Source organism: Macaca nemestrina, chromosome 13 (genome assembly GCF_043159975.1).
Source record: "Macaca nemestrina isolate mMacNem1 chromosome 13, mMacNem.hap1, whole genome shotgun sequence".
NCBI lineage: Eukaryota > Metazoa > Chordata > Mammalia > Primates > Cercopithecidae > Macaca > Macaca nemestrina.
In genome coordinates this window covers 82362193-82375696 of record NC_092137.1, presented here as the reverse complement: position 1 = coordinate 82375696, position 13504 = coordinate 82362193, and the positions used below count along the sequence as shown (strand labels likewise).

The window sequence follows — 13504 nt, the reverse complement described above, 5'->3', positions numbered from 1 at the left end:
TTGAAAGGAATTTGTAGGACTAAATTTCCTTTTGGATTTTCTTGTGTCCCAAGAGAAGGAGGGGTGTGCTCTGTTCTTCTCAAATTGAAGAAAGTTGAGCAGTTCTCTTAGCAACATCTAAGACATGGGGTGCTTGCAAAATTAAAAAGATGGGCATTTTACTCAATGGATGGAAAAAAGAGATCTTTCTGTGGCCATTAGGAATAAAACAGGGACAAATTGGCAAAAGTTATATATATATATATATATATAAATCATTATTTTATTTTCCCTTGGGACATAGGGGATTTCGTGACAATAGAAATTTTGACCTACTTCCCCTATGAGTTTCTGATATCAGAAGTCTGACTAGAGCAGGCAACAATGGCAGAAAGGAAAAAGAGCAACAAATACTACACAAAATATATTTTGAATCATTTATCAGAGCAAATATCCCCCAAATTAACTGACCCTAAAATGTGTTTTTCATATAACTTAACACCAAACAAACTCGATTATTTTTATTTTTATTTTAGAAAGTATACTTTTTGAGATTTTACTTTAGGATATACTCATATTATTTTATAATCCATGTTATGCCTGATCAACAATTTAACCTTATTGCATTAGTCACACCCAACTGCTTAGGAATTAATTCCCAAAATTAGTATTTGCTCTATTTTTTCCTTTCCACATTATGTGTACTCATTTTTTATAGGTTTGCCAAAGGCAAAAGTAGTAATCTCTACTGTTTTTGCTTAAACAAGTGGAGGTTTATTACTAGTATGACACATTCACAATGGTAATAAACTTATAGCAGCAGACAGCGATCTTTAAAGACCTTCATGATCAGCAAGAAAACATCTTGCCACTGCACAGTGGTTGGTGCAGCCACTTCCAGAGGGCAGCCAGGAAGGCATTTCAGAGGCTGACTTTCTGGTGGACATAAAAGCCATGGGTCCACTGTTGACTCCTTATTGCTTTGTTAATGTCAGTTTGTCAGTTTTTTAAATAATGTTGGAAAGCTGGCATTCAGCCAGTAGGATAAGCACATAATACATTTCAACTCTGAAAATGGGGTGATACAATCAGATCCTGATAGATCTGCAAACAAAATGCAAATATATGGCCTGGGCTATGGTGTTGTAGTGACTAGTGATTCTGGTTGGCAGAGAAAGGACTAGAAATTACCTTGGCATGAAATCTACACAATACCTATGCTAAAGAGAAACAAGTTTCTTGACTACAAAGGTCATTTTATTACTGTAAAGGTTAAGACATATGTTCCTTTCTTTTATCATGACGTATCAGGTTTGTGTAAATTTATACTTGAGTATGTGTATGTAAAATCTTTGTAATAGGTTTTGAAAATTATACCTCTAAACTTTCTATGTACTGGAAGCAAGAGCTTGACCTAACTTTATCAATTATCTGCCTCTTTTAGTCAAAACTAATGTGATTTTGTAATTACTTAACGTTAATCAGTTTCTCATTGTGTTTGATGTATTTGAATATTATGAGAATAATGTGAGGTTCTGCTTTCTTGCACAGATTTCATGATATAAATTTTGAGGATGCTATTTTAAAACAGTGAAAACAGAGTAAGACCCAAAGTGACTTAGGGTCACATTTGGACTTTATTACCTACTAATTCTTACAGCATCAATTCATTCATTAATAATGAAAAAGAAATGTGATACTTTTCAGATTTGTTGTGAGAATTAGATTAAAACATTATGCACTTACGTGTCTGTATGAGATAGTTAATCAAATATTAAATCTGTTAATATTCTTATTTTTAGATTTATTTTAAACCTAGGATAAGGCAAGATATCTTTCTTTGAAGTAAAATTTTAATGAGCTGTCTACCACCATTTTTTTTTTCCTATCTGATCTGCTCTGATAGTTTAAATCAATTGTTTCAGCAAATATTTATTGAAAGTCTATGATGATGCTAAATACAGTGATGCTAGTTACTATAAACATTAAACAGATGAACTGAAAATGCATTCCAGATTTTATAATGTCATGGCCAGGTGTAGTGGCTCACACCTGTAATTCCAACATTTTGAGAGGCAAAGGCTAGATGATCCCTTAAGACCAGGAGTTTGAGACCTGCCTGGGCTACATAGCAAGTTCCTTTCTCTACAAAGATAAACCTATGAGCTGGGCATGGTGGCACACACTTGTGGTTCTAGCTACTTGGGAGTGTGAGGTGAGAGGATCGCTTGAGCCCATGAGTTTGAGGATTCAGTGAGCTGTGATTATGCCACTGTACACCAGCCTGGGTGATAGTGGAAGACCCCATCTCTTAAAATAGTCAGAATTCATTATGAAATATAACATATTCATAAATACTTTTACTATAAACAAAAAGGGATATTAAATCAAAAAAGAACATAAAATTTAAAATGCAAAAAGAGATAAAAGTTAGAAAAGATTCTGGGGGCATGTAGGCATGAATAAAGAGGATATATGTACAGGAAAGTTTAATTACAGAGGAGGGTATATGTCTTAGTCTGTTTTTGCTGCTTTAAGACAAGGCCACAGACTGGCTAATTTACAAATCTACATAAATTTATGTCTCAAATAGTTCTGGAGGCTGGGAAGTCCAAGATCAAGGTGTCAGCAGTTTTGTTGTCTGGCGAGGTTTCAGTGTCTGCGTACAAGGTAGTTTCTTGAACCCTGTCTTTCCTGAAGGAGAAAAACACTGTGCCCTTAACATGGCAGAAGGGAGGAGGGCAGAAAAGGATGAAATTTCCATCAAGGTGTTTTATAAGGGAACATAATAATTCATGAGGGTGAAGCCTTCAATGCTAAATACCCTCCTAAAGTTCACACTTTCTAATGCTATTTCATTGGGGATTGAATTTCAACATGAACTTCAGAGAGGACAAAAACATTCAAATCATAGCAGCATAAGAAAGACTTAGAGGAGAGAACGCCATGAAGGTAAATAGAAAATAGCAAAATACTCATTGTTTTTTTCTCTGAAGGAGATACGTGGTAGAGTAGAAGATGATATTGAAAGATAAGGTTTGGACAAGATCATAAAGATCATGAAATGCTAATTTAAGTGGTGTTTTATACTTTTTTCTCATAATATTAGGCATGAGGCAGTCTGTCTCCAAGATGGTCTTTAATTCTCCTCCCTGCTCTTACTCACTCTTTTGTGTAGTCCTGTTCTACACTGAATTAGGGATAGCCTTGTGTGATATACAGTGGAATGACACAATGTGACTTCTGAGTCTAGATCATAAAAAGCATTCTAGCTCCCTCTTTGGTATCTTGGATCACTGGCTCAGGGAAAGCCTGTAAACATGTCATGAGAATTCTTAAGAGAGCTCCATGTGAAGAGAAACTGAGGCCTTTATCCAGCATTCAGAAAGCTACACGTTTCATAAGGGAGCCACCTTGGAAGTGGATCCTCCGGCCCCAGTTGAGCCCTCATGTAAACCAAACCAAACAAAAACAAATAATCCAAGTCAGTATATTTACAACTGCTAAGACTTAACAATAATCCATCTGTGTGCTATCGTGTGTATGTATATATTTATACATATATATACACATATATATTTATACATACATACACACACACACACACACACACACACACACACACACACCCCAATCTTAGCTCTGACATTGTATTGTGTATTTTTTTTTTTTTTGAGACAGAATCCCACACTGTCACCTGGGCTGGAGTGCAGTGGCACAATCTCAGCTCACTGCAACCTCCACCTCCCAGTTTTAAGTGATTCTCCTTACCTCAGCCTCCCAAGTAGCTGGGATTTAAGGTGCCTGTCACCACACCCGGCTAATTTTTATGTATTTTTAGGAGAGATGGGGTTTCATTATGTTGGCCAGGTTGGTCTCAAACTCCTGATCTCATGGTCTGCCTGCCTCAGCCTCCCAAAGTGCTGAGATTACAGGTATAAGGCACGACACCAACTGTATGTTTTAATTTTAGAGAGGAAGTTGCTGGTAGAAATTGAGAATGGAATATCACATAAAATCCTTTCTAGGACAGTTTTTTTTTCCCCATTGAGAACCAGAGAACTAAAGTGTGTGTATACATATATAATATATGTAATATATGTATTATATATTTAATATATATATATAATGTGTGATATATTATATATGTGTGATATATATATTCACACACACATATTTTGTCTTAATATCTTATTCTATTTTCGATTAATTGGCACTATCTTCCTGGGAAGATGTATGGTAGAAAAGGTTGAAGCTACATTTATTTTTGGAGAAAAATAATATAAAATGCAATGATTAGAGATGGAATCAATGAGAGGGAAAAGGAAGGCTCTCCAGCCTATCATGAATTTTCTGTTACTGTCCTTAAGTTTCACCAGTGTCTTTGTGGTAACACTTAAGAATGGTAGCTTTAGAAGAGACCAGAAAAATGGTGCACTTATTATTTTACCACGGTTCTTCAGGTAGTCCAGATCCTGCTGAAGTTGGTTAGGTACAATTAAATTAACACCATATCTGGGCTGATCCTCAAGACATGTCTAGAACCCAGGAAATGCAAGAAAATGATATATGGCGAGCACTAATCTATATGACAGTACTAACCCAAGTGGGCAAGTATGCATTGTGAGACAGAGGCATTAGTGTTTCCTTCTTTTTTTTTTTTAGACGGAGTTTTGCTCTTGTTGCCCAGGCTAGAGTGCAATGGCACGATCTTGACTCACCACAACCTCCATCTCCGGGGTTTAAGCGATTCTCCTGCCTCAGCTTCCCAAGCTGCTGGGTTTCAGATGCCTGCCACCATGCCTGGTTAATATTTTGTATTTTTAGTAAAGACAGAGTTTCTCAGTGTTGGCCAGGCTGGTCTCGAACTCCTGACCTCAGGTGATCCACTAGCCTCAGCCTCCCAAAGTGCTAGGATTACAAGCATGAGCCACCGTGCCCGGCCTAGTGTTTCCTTGTATTGCCTGTGGAAATCACACTATCATATCTATTATGTGGTCAATCTTCAACACTAGGTTTGATTGGCTCAAAACCTTGTTATTCTTACACATCCAGCATAAAGTCGCATGATTCCTCTGTTTCCTAAACCCTGGCTATTTTCTAGGACCCAAGTAGCCTTGAATTTTCTTAGTTCTGGGTGTCAGACTTCAGACTCAGCCTCTTGCATAAGCCTGAAAAATTTCTCTATATTTAACTTATCCAATGTGATATTTTAATTTTTAAAAACTCTTTGCTAAAGCATAAAATGTTTGATAAACATGATGCAAGGTTTTATTGAAATTCATTTGAAAGAGCCCCCTGAAAGTATAAAATAACCATATTTCTCTGACTACTTTCACACATCTAATTATGAGGTACAGGAAGATTTCTTGTGTGTAGAGCTCAATAGGAATGGTTTAAGGATGCTGGAAAACCAGTGCAGCTGTCATGGTGACACCTCTCCAGCTGTGAGGACAGAGAGAGTGGATGGGAATAGTCTTCCCTCCTTGGAGCTTTCAGATGCCTGGCAGGAACCAATCTGTGCCCAGAATCCTAGGGGCAAAGAAGAGGAAGTAGCTAGGTAGCAGTCTAATAACATTTTGCTTAAGCCATCTGGTTCTAGAATGTGATATGCAATGCTTAAGGAATATAGAGTAGGCAGGAGAAATGAGGGCTTTTAACATCAATAAGAAAAAAAAAATTCAATTTGAAAAATGTTCTAACTCACCTTTGGCTACCTTTTCTAAGCCCTCTTTAAGCCAACCCTGATTATTATTTAAAATATAATATTTTTACAGTAAACATAATATTTGATACTGGTAATCATATTAGTAACAGAAGTGGAATCGAACAAGTGATTTGAAACTAGAGGCTTGGTAATAAGGGAAGAGAGCCTTTGTATTTTGAAATAATCGTGAATATCTGTTAAAATAGTACTTCCAGGTTTTGCTGTCTTCCACCTCCTCATCACCCTTTTCCCAACACCCACCCTGGGCAGGCCCTTATGTAATCACCTTCACTTTAATCAGGCAACTCTTTATAGAATGAAATTCCTTGATGAGAAACTGCAGTTCTCTGTTTCAAAAAGCAACGGTGTAGACTGCATGTTGTTGTTAGCAGTGGTAGTGTTGCATGGCATTTCAATGGACTGTAACAAGGTTTTCCTTTTCTCCCTCCCCGCCCCTGCAAGAAAGGCTCTTGAGGGGAAAGAAGATCAAATATATCAAGTCTACAAAAGTTTCAGACATATTCTCAATGAATATATTTCCAGATTATTTTGTCCATTATTTTCATAGTTTGCCTTTGAGTATTGATGATAAACTATTACCCAAACATCAACTCACAATGATTCCCTAGCCTAGGCTTTGTGGGAGTAAACAAAAAGGATCCCAGGAACCCTTAGGTAGCTGAGTGCACTTTTGTTAACTGAAGACTTACGAATCTCGATATTATTTGGATATTTGTCCCTGCCCAAATCTCATGTGGGAGGTGGGGCCTGGTGGGAGGTGTTTGGGTTGTGGGAGCAAGTGCTGTCTTCCATAGTGAGTTATCATAAGATCTGGTCATTTAAAAGCACATGGCACCTCCCCACCCACCCTTTCTCTCACTTGCCCTTGCATGTGATGTGCCTGTTCCCCTTTGCCTTCGACCAAAATTGTAAGCTTCCCGAGTCTCCCTAGAAGCAGAGCAGATGCCAGCACCATGCTTCCTATAAGGCCTGAAGAACCATGAGCCAATTAAACCTCTTTTCTTTGTAAATTACCCAGTCTCAGATATGTATTAATAGCAATGCAATAATGCCCTAACACAAATGTACTCCTTGTATGCAGAGGATCTAAGAGAAACGAGAGATATTCAGTAGAACTGTGTGTGTATAGGGAGATGTGAGCATATGGATGTTTGCATGGTTATTTGTGTTTGGAGAGGCAGGCAATTTTAGGAAAAATTTACGAGTGTAAATTGGGCACTGAATAATAATCCTATCATCATTAAGGTCACTGGTAGAATTTCAGGGTGGTTGCAATCTTGATGAAGTCATAGATCTTAACCTCACTCAGTTTTTTCATTAAAATGGGTGTCATGCATGTACAGTAAGTTAGAGAAGTCTTTGAGTGCTTTACAAAGTGTAAAATGCATTAATTAATAAGGTTTTTAAAAAAATTATTATGTCTATTATCCTAAAGTATATATCCATCTTCTCTAACATTCCAAGAAAACAAAACAACACGAAAATATTTACTTTGAAAATTCTGGTGAACTTGTCTCGAACTTGTCTCTTCTCTAGCCTGTCTTTCACTTCCTGCCAGAAAATTCACTGACTTATCATAAGAAATTAACATTAACCTTACAAGATTCTGGCTTAAGACTTAAATATTTAAACTGTGTGTTGAAAATATCTCCGTAATTATGCGATAATAAAGTCTCAGAAGACAAGGATATTAACATCAGCCCCATTCTATCTTAGGAGCACTGACTCAGAAGTTGGGTTGGCTACATTTGAATCTTCTTCTTACCATTTGCTCTTGTATAATCTACTTAATATTTCCTTGCCTCAATTTTTGTCATCTGTATCTGAGAAATAAGAATTACTTTCTAGGATTCTTGAAAAAAATTTAATACATGTAACTCAATAATAGTATCTAGTAAATAGTCAATTCTCAACATTTAGATTTATTATAAATTGTTTAAGTCTGTTTTCTACAATTTGAGTCTTTTCAACCTCCTCACTTTATGATCAATAGTCATAAAAGAGTGACATCAATATGAGTTTAATCCCCATAATTCTTAAATTATTAAGGTTTGATCAATGGTGTTAATACCCTGGTTTCCAGTTATTGACTTTGGCTTTGTAAAACACATCTATCTGAAGTATCTATCCAATAGCAGATGCACCTGAAGCTTTTCTGCATTAGTTTCTTAGATTCTGCTCTCCAAAGATGGCTGTAGATTTTCTGAACTGGTTCAATGCCTTTTTTTTTTCCTCTGGAATTTTAGCTTCACAAATTGTAGATATGGTAAATCTATAAGAAATTGATGAGGAAATTAGAGGGCAGCCAGAACTTAATATGGTGCTGAGCATGAGAGAGTCCGAGGAAAACAGTATGAATTGATTAAAAAAATAAAATGCTCCAAATAATGTTTATGAAGGCATTCAGAAGATTGTTTAATGAGCTCCAGAAAAACAATCTGAAACAGAGGAAGGAGCAAAGCGAGTCTCCAAGTGTGGTATTATATGCCAAATTAGCAAAGACACCTTACCTTCATATTCCTTAGGAGCAGTCTCAGTGATTTAACATGTCACAGAGATTTTAATGACACACTACTGCAACTTTAATTAATTTTTTCATCCATATGCAAGCACTCAATTAAAGCTCTGCCTCCTCCCCATATGCTCTAAGACTTGCTAGTTACATTTCCATTTGATGCATTGGTGCAGAGGTATAATGCTAGGAGTGGTTTTATTTACAAATGAGGTCAAAAGAATATAAGATTTTTTAAGAATCTGAATTGCTTAGTAGAATGGGAAAGACACAAAACCTATTGCATCACTAGATCTCAATCAGGGATGATTTTCCTCCCCCTTCTCTGGGAATACTTGGCAATGTCTACAGACATTTTTCATTACCACAACTGTGTCAGTCCTACTAGCATTTAGTGGGTAGAAGGGAGGGTATGCTGCTAACCATTCTTTGGTGCACAGAACACCCTCTCACAAGAAACTATCAGGGTCTTAGCAGTGCCAACATTACTACTACCCTGTAATAAGTAGTTATTCATGAAGCATTTGCTTTGGACCGAGTAAGCCCCATTATTTCTAACTATATATAAATAATAACTGTCTCTTTTAAAATTTATTTCACTGGAAATTAAATGATCTAGTTGAGTTCAACTCTATAATAGGCAAGGCAGGAGGTAGAGTGGGATAGAAGGAAGGCTTAGGAGTCTGTTTCTATCTATCAAATAGATGGCATATATTAGAAATGAGAAATGGGGAAAAGAAAACATTTTCTTATGATTTGATAATGAACTGAACATTTTGAAAATAATCGTAAGGAAGACAGAAATTCATGCTGAGGATAGCACCTTTGCCTGCAATTATAACCAAAAGATTTAAGAAGGAATTGAAATTTTGCTTAGTGGGTTTCTTAAAAATACTGTTATTTTAGTAGTCTTCTGGCACTTAAGTTTTTCTTTTTTAAGAACTTAGGTGACATAAGCCTTCTAGAAATATAGTCAGGGTAAGGAGTTTCAGGTAGAGATTCAACAAGAAGGGCTCCTGTTTCTTCCTTACTATTGTCTTTGCTCTCAGCATCTCTATGAATGAAAAGTTGGTGAATAAAATCTGACAGCAGATAGAAAAACTTTCTATGAAGACAGATAAGATTTAACAAAGACAGATATATGCTTGAAGAAAACTCTTGAAAATATTAGATCAGGAGTTTTTTCAGATATCTGAAAAAATACATTTAGGCAAATACAAAGAAAACATTTTTTTTGTCCCAATTTACTAGAAAGACAAGCAGAAAAAAGAATTCAGAAGTCTGTGACTTAAAAATTAGTTTATATAAGATGCTGCAAAGCTTGAATCATGCCCAGCCTCTCTTTTATCTTCAATGGCACAGAATGCAGATGATATAGACTCCCCACAAGTAAAAAGTCTCTTCTAGGGAAAATAAGAAATTAAAGATAAACACTTACCCAAATACCCTCCATTTTTTTTTTTTTTTAATCAAACGGGGATAGATCTTCCCCTGTATAGGAGGAGGTCATCAATTTTAGAGACTAGTTCCACCTTAATGAGTTAATATCTCCAATTTCACCCACTGCTCTTCCTGAATCTTCTGGGAATCATGGGTTAGCAGTTTGGTTTGAGGGCTAAAAAGTTCCAAAAGACTAATAAAATAACTTGTATGAGTAAATTATTTAAGTTAACTCTAAGATCTCACTTTATATTAGGTTATCTTCCCATCTTTACTCATTTTTTATCCATCTTGTCTAAGTTAATGTATATTATGTAATCTTATATACATTAAGTGGCAGAAATAATCCCAAGCTACCATGTCAATTATAGAGATATGCCCTTTAGTTGTGCATGGACCTTCTAATTTTATCAAAATCAAAGGAGAAATTATGTAAAATGTATAAATGTAAAAAATATCAAATTTATCTTGGAAGGTGAAATCTAAAGTACAAAAAGTTCAATATTTATTATATTACATATTAATCAATATAGTCTAGTATAGTCTAGTCTTACTCAGATACTCAGAGTTAAAGTTCCTTCAAGTTGTTTTTCCATTTCAGCACCGGTCAAGTTGAATAAATCACATATTCCATGCTGTTTAAAAAGTCTAAATATTTAAAGGCATACAAGATTAACACATTATTGGCCCTAAATTTCAACTGATAGACCTTAGAGTAGTTACCCTAAGGAAAATGACTTTCTTTGAAGCCAATATTTAGTCTAATCCAATTTGTGCTTTTCATTCCTGAAGAACATAGACTCCATAATACAAGAGTAGACTAAGAAATACTTTGTTTACATTTTCCAGTACATGTACCTATGCCAGTTTTCCAGAGCTTATGGCCTGTAAAATTTTAATAAATTAAGACAAACCACTTATTAAGAAGTTAATAATTGCATTGAGAATGAAAGGTACCTATATGGTATCACTTCCTGGGGTGATTAATGGTGATATTTAATATCTATTTTTGTTTCTCTTTTCTGGATACATATTGAGATTACACTTTCTAGCACTCTTGTGATAGTGTAGCTCCATAAGACTGGTCATGGTTAATAATTTGTGAGCAGGAGTAATGTGTGTCACTTATGGGACCTTTATTTTTCAGTATAAAATCACCCAGAGCTCTATTTTTTTCTGCAAGTCTGTTGGTAATACTCCAGATAGCAGGTTGCTCCATCAGCCTGAGTCCCAGAGTAAAGAAGTAAAAAAGGAAACTGATTTTTGAGGCTGGAATAATGCTCTCTATGTTTTGAAGGGGCAAAGCATTTGTCAAAACTATTGTTTGTGTTTATTTGGGAAGCAGATAAGGTACTGTAGTGGACAAATTTCTAGCCCCCTAAAGCTGTCAGTGTTCAAATCCTCAGAACCTGCAAATATGTTACCTTGCAGGGTAAAAGACTGTGGATGTGATGAAGTCAAGTTTCTGGAGATGGGGAGATTATCCTGGATTGTCCAGGTAGTCCCAATGCAATCAGAAAGGGATTTATAGAAAGAAAATGGGGGTTAAAATTGGAAGGGAAATATGAAAAATGCAGAAGTTGACATGATCCTTTGTGAAAATGGAAGAAGGGGGTACAAGCCTAGGAATGTAGGTAACCTGTAGAAACTAGAAAAAAACAAGAAAACAGATTCTCTCCTGGAACCTCCAGTAAAAATGAAGCACTGATTTTAGTCCTGTAAGAACCACATAGAACTTCTAATCTCCAGAAATGTAAGATAGTATATTTGTGTCATCTAGCTGATTTGTTCTTCCTTGACAAGATTCTAAGCGTGATGAAATGTCACGAAAGATATGGATCCAGAAAGTACTTTCCAGGAAAGCAGATAGAAATGAGAGAGTATTGAAGCCCATAGAGAAGCAAGTTTCTTTATTAAAGATTATAGTAAAAGCAGCTGGGATAATTAAGAGGCCAAGAAGGAGATGAATAAACTACCTTTGCGAGGCAACCACCAATGCCACCAAGACATTCTGTGTCTTAAGGAGTAAATATATTTTTTAATCAAACCAAATCTTATTTTTATGGTTACTAGAGGACAAACGTTAGTGTTAGAAGCTCTTTGATCATCTTTTGATAGTCTTTCAACTCACTTTTTGGTAGAGGAATATTACAGTATGATGTGCCAAGCCAGTAAAGCACACAACTGACCCTGTCTAGTGTTTTGAGTAAGATGCAATAACCCACCACAGTGATGCTGGTACCAGTAACATAGTACATGTGTGTAGATGCATTCACCAGTGTATATAATTGCCTGGCTCACTGTAGGTTCTCAATACATTTTGGGGGACCACATGTGTAACTTGTTTGACTAGAGAAGTGTGCACAGTCTCTCAGGCTGCGTATTTTCTTTCCTGCCAGATTGTTTCCAATTGCAGTTATAAGGCTACATTAAAAAAAAAAAAAAGTGAGATAGATTTGGCTCTATCACATTTCTTTGCTATGTTGTTTAGTTGCTGGTTCTTTTTGCTTACCATACATTGAGAACAGAATTCAAATTGTTGACTGTGCATGATAAGCTCCTTTGTGAATATAATTTTTAGTTTTGCTTCATTAGGAGTGGGCAATTTTATTTTCAGTGAGCGTGATACAGGGTTTTGATGCCATAACGATGCCTTCAGTTTCCAGTACTGTTAGGGATTATTCTCTAGGGTACAAGTACCATAGGCAGACATCACCTTTGCCAAAGGTTTTTTCTTATTTTAAGTTTCAAGGTACATGTGCAGGTTTGTTACATAGGTAAACGTGTGCCATGGCGATTTTTAATGATAGGTTGGCCACTCTTAGTTGTTGGAAGGATTATTTGTCATGGTGCAGACACGAGTTAGGGTAGACCAAATATTTTAATGGAGATGATCATACTTTTCATGTATGGGAATTGTTCAGTTGTAGCCAAAATCCAGTGTAATTCTGTAGTCTGTTTTCAAAATCATGTGTCCCCTATCTATCAGCATTTTGAGTTTTAAAAGAAAAAGATGCTGCCTGGGATACAGTAACTTGAAAAAAATCAAAACCTTTGGATATCTCTAATACTTTCAGATTTGGGGGATTTGCTACACAAAGCATGAGCCATGGAGGGACATCACTACATAGGAGCTTGTTAGATATATAGAAACATATTTAAATCCTACACTGTGTTAGTGTGTTGTTGAATCACTATAAAGAAACACCTGAGACTGGGTAATTTATAAAGAAAAGAGTTTGATTGGCTCATGGTTCTGCAGGCTGTACAGGAAGCAAGGCACCATCACCTGCTTCTGGTTGGCAAGATTTCATTTCTGGCAGAAAGTGAATGGGTGCAGGTGAGTCACATGGCAAAAGCCAGACCAAGGGGGAGGGCGGAGGTGCTATATTATTTTAAACAATGAGATCTCATGTGAACTAACTCAGCAAGAACTCACTTATCACCAAGGGGATGGTGTTATGTTCCAATGACCTCCGATCAGGCCCCACTTCTAGCATTTGGAATCACATTTCAACATGAGATTTGGAGGACACAAATATCTAAACCATATCACACACCAAACTTACATACTCAGAATCCGTATTTTAACCAAATCTCCAAGTGATTAATATGTACATTAAACTTTGTTAACCATTGTTTTATATTTCTCATTCTAAGCAGTGACATTACTAATGAACATTGTATAAATTCACTCAACGATACAAAACCAGATGCTAGAAAACTAGGTACTTTTATTCCAAGATTCAAGGCTGATTTTCTAAATGCTGACTTGGAGGTGCTACTCTCAGACCAGAGGACAGTACGGTCCTGAAGAAGCATTATGACTGAATGTAGAGTGGGAT

The 13504-nt window shown here is 36.2% G+C and overlaps 1 long non-coding RNA gene and 1 pseudogene across 2 annotated transcripts in view; one reads left to right on the top strand and one right to left on the bottom strand.

The window, feature by feature from the left end:
• Nucleotides 1–13504, bottom strand: part of LOC105465346 (uncharacterized) — a 182125-nt gene that overhangs the window by 25306 nt on the left and 143315 nt on the right. The window lies entirely within an intron of this gene.
• Nucleotides 1–13504, top strand: part of LOC105465453 (nocturnin-like) — a 44003-nt pseudogene that overhangs the window by 24184 nt on the left and 6315 nt on the right.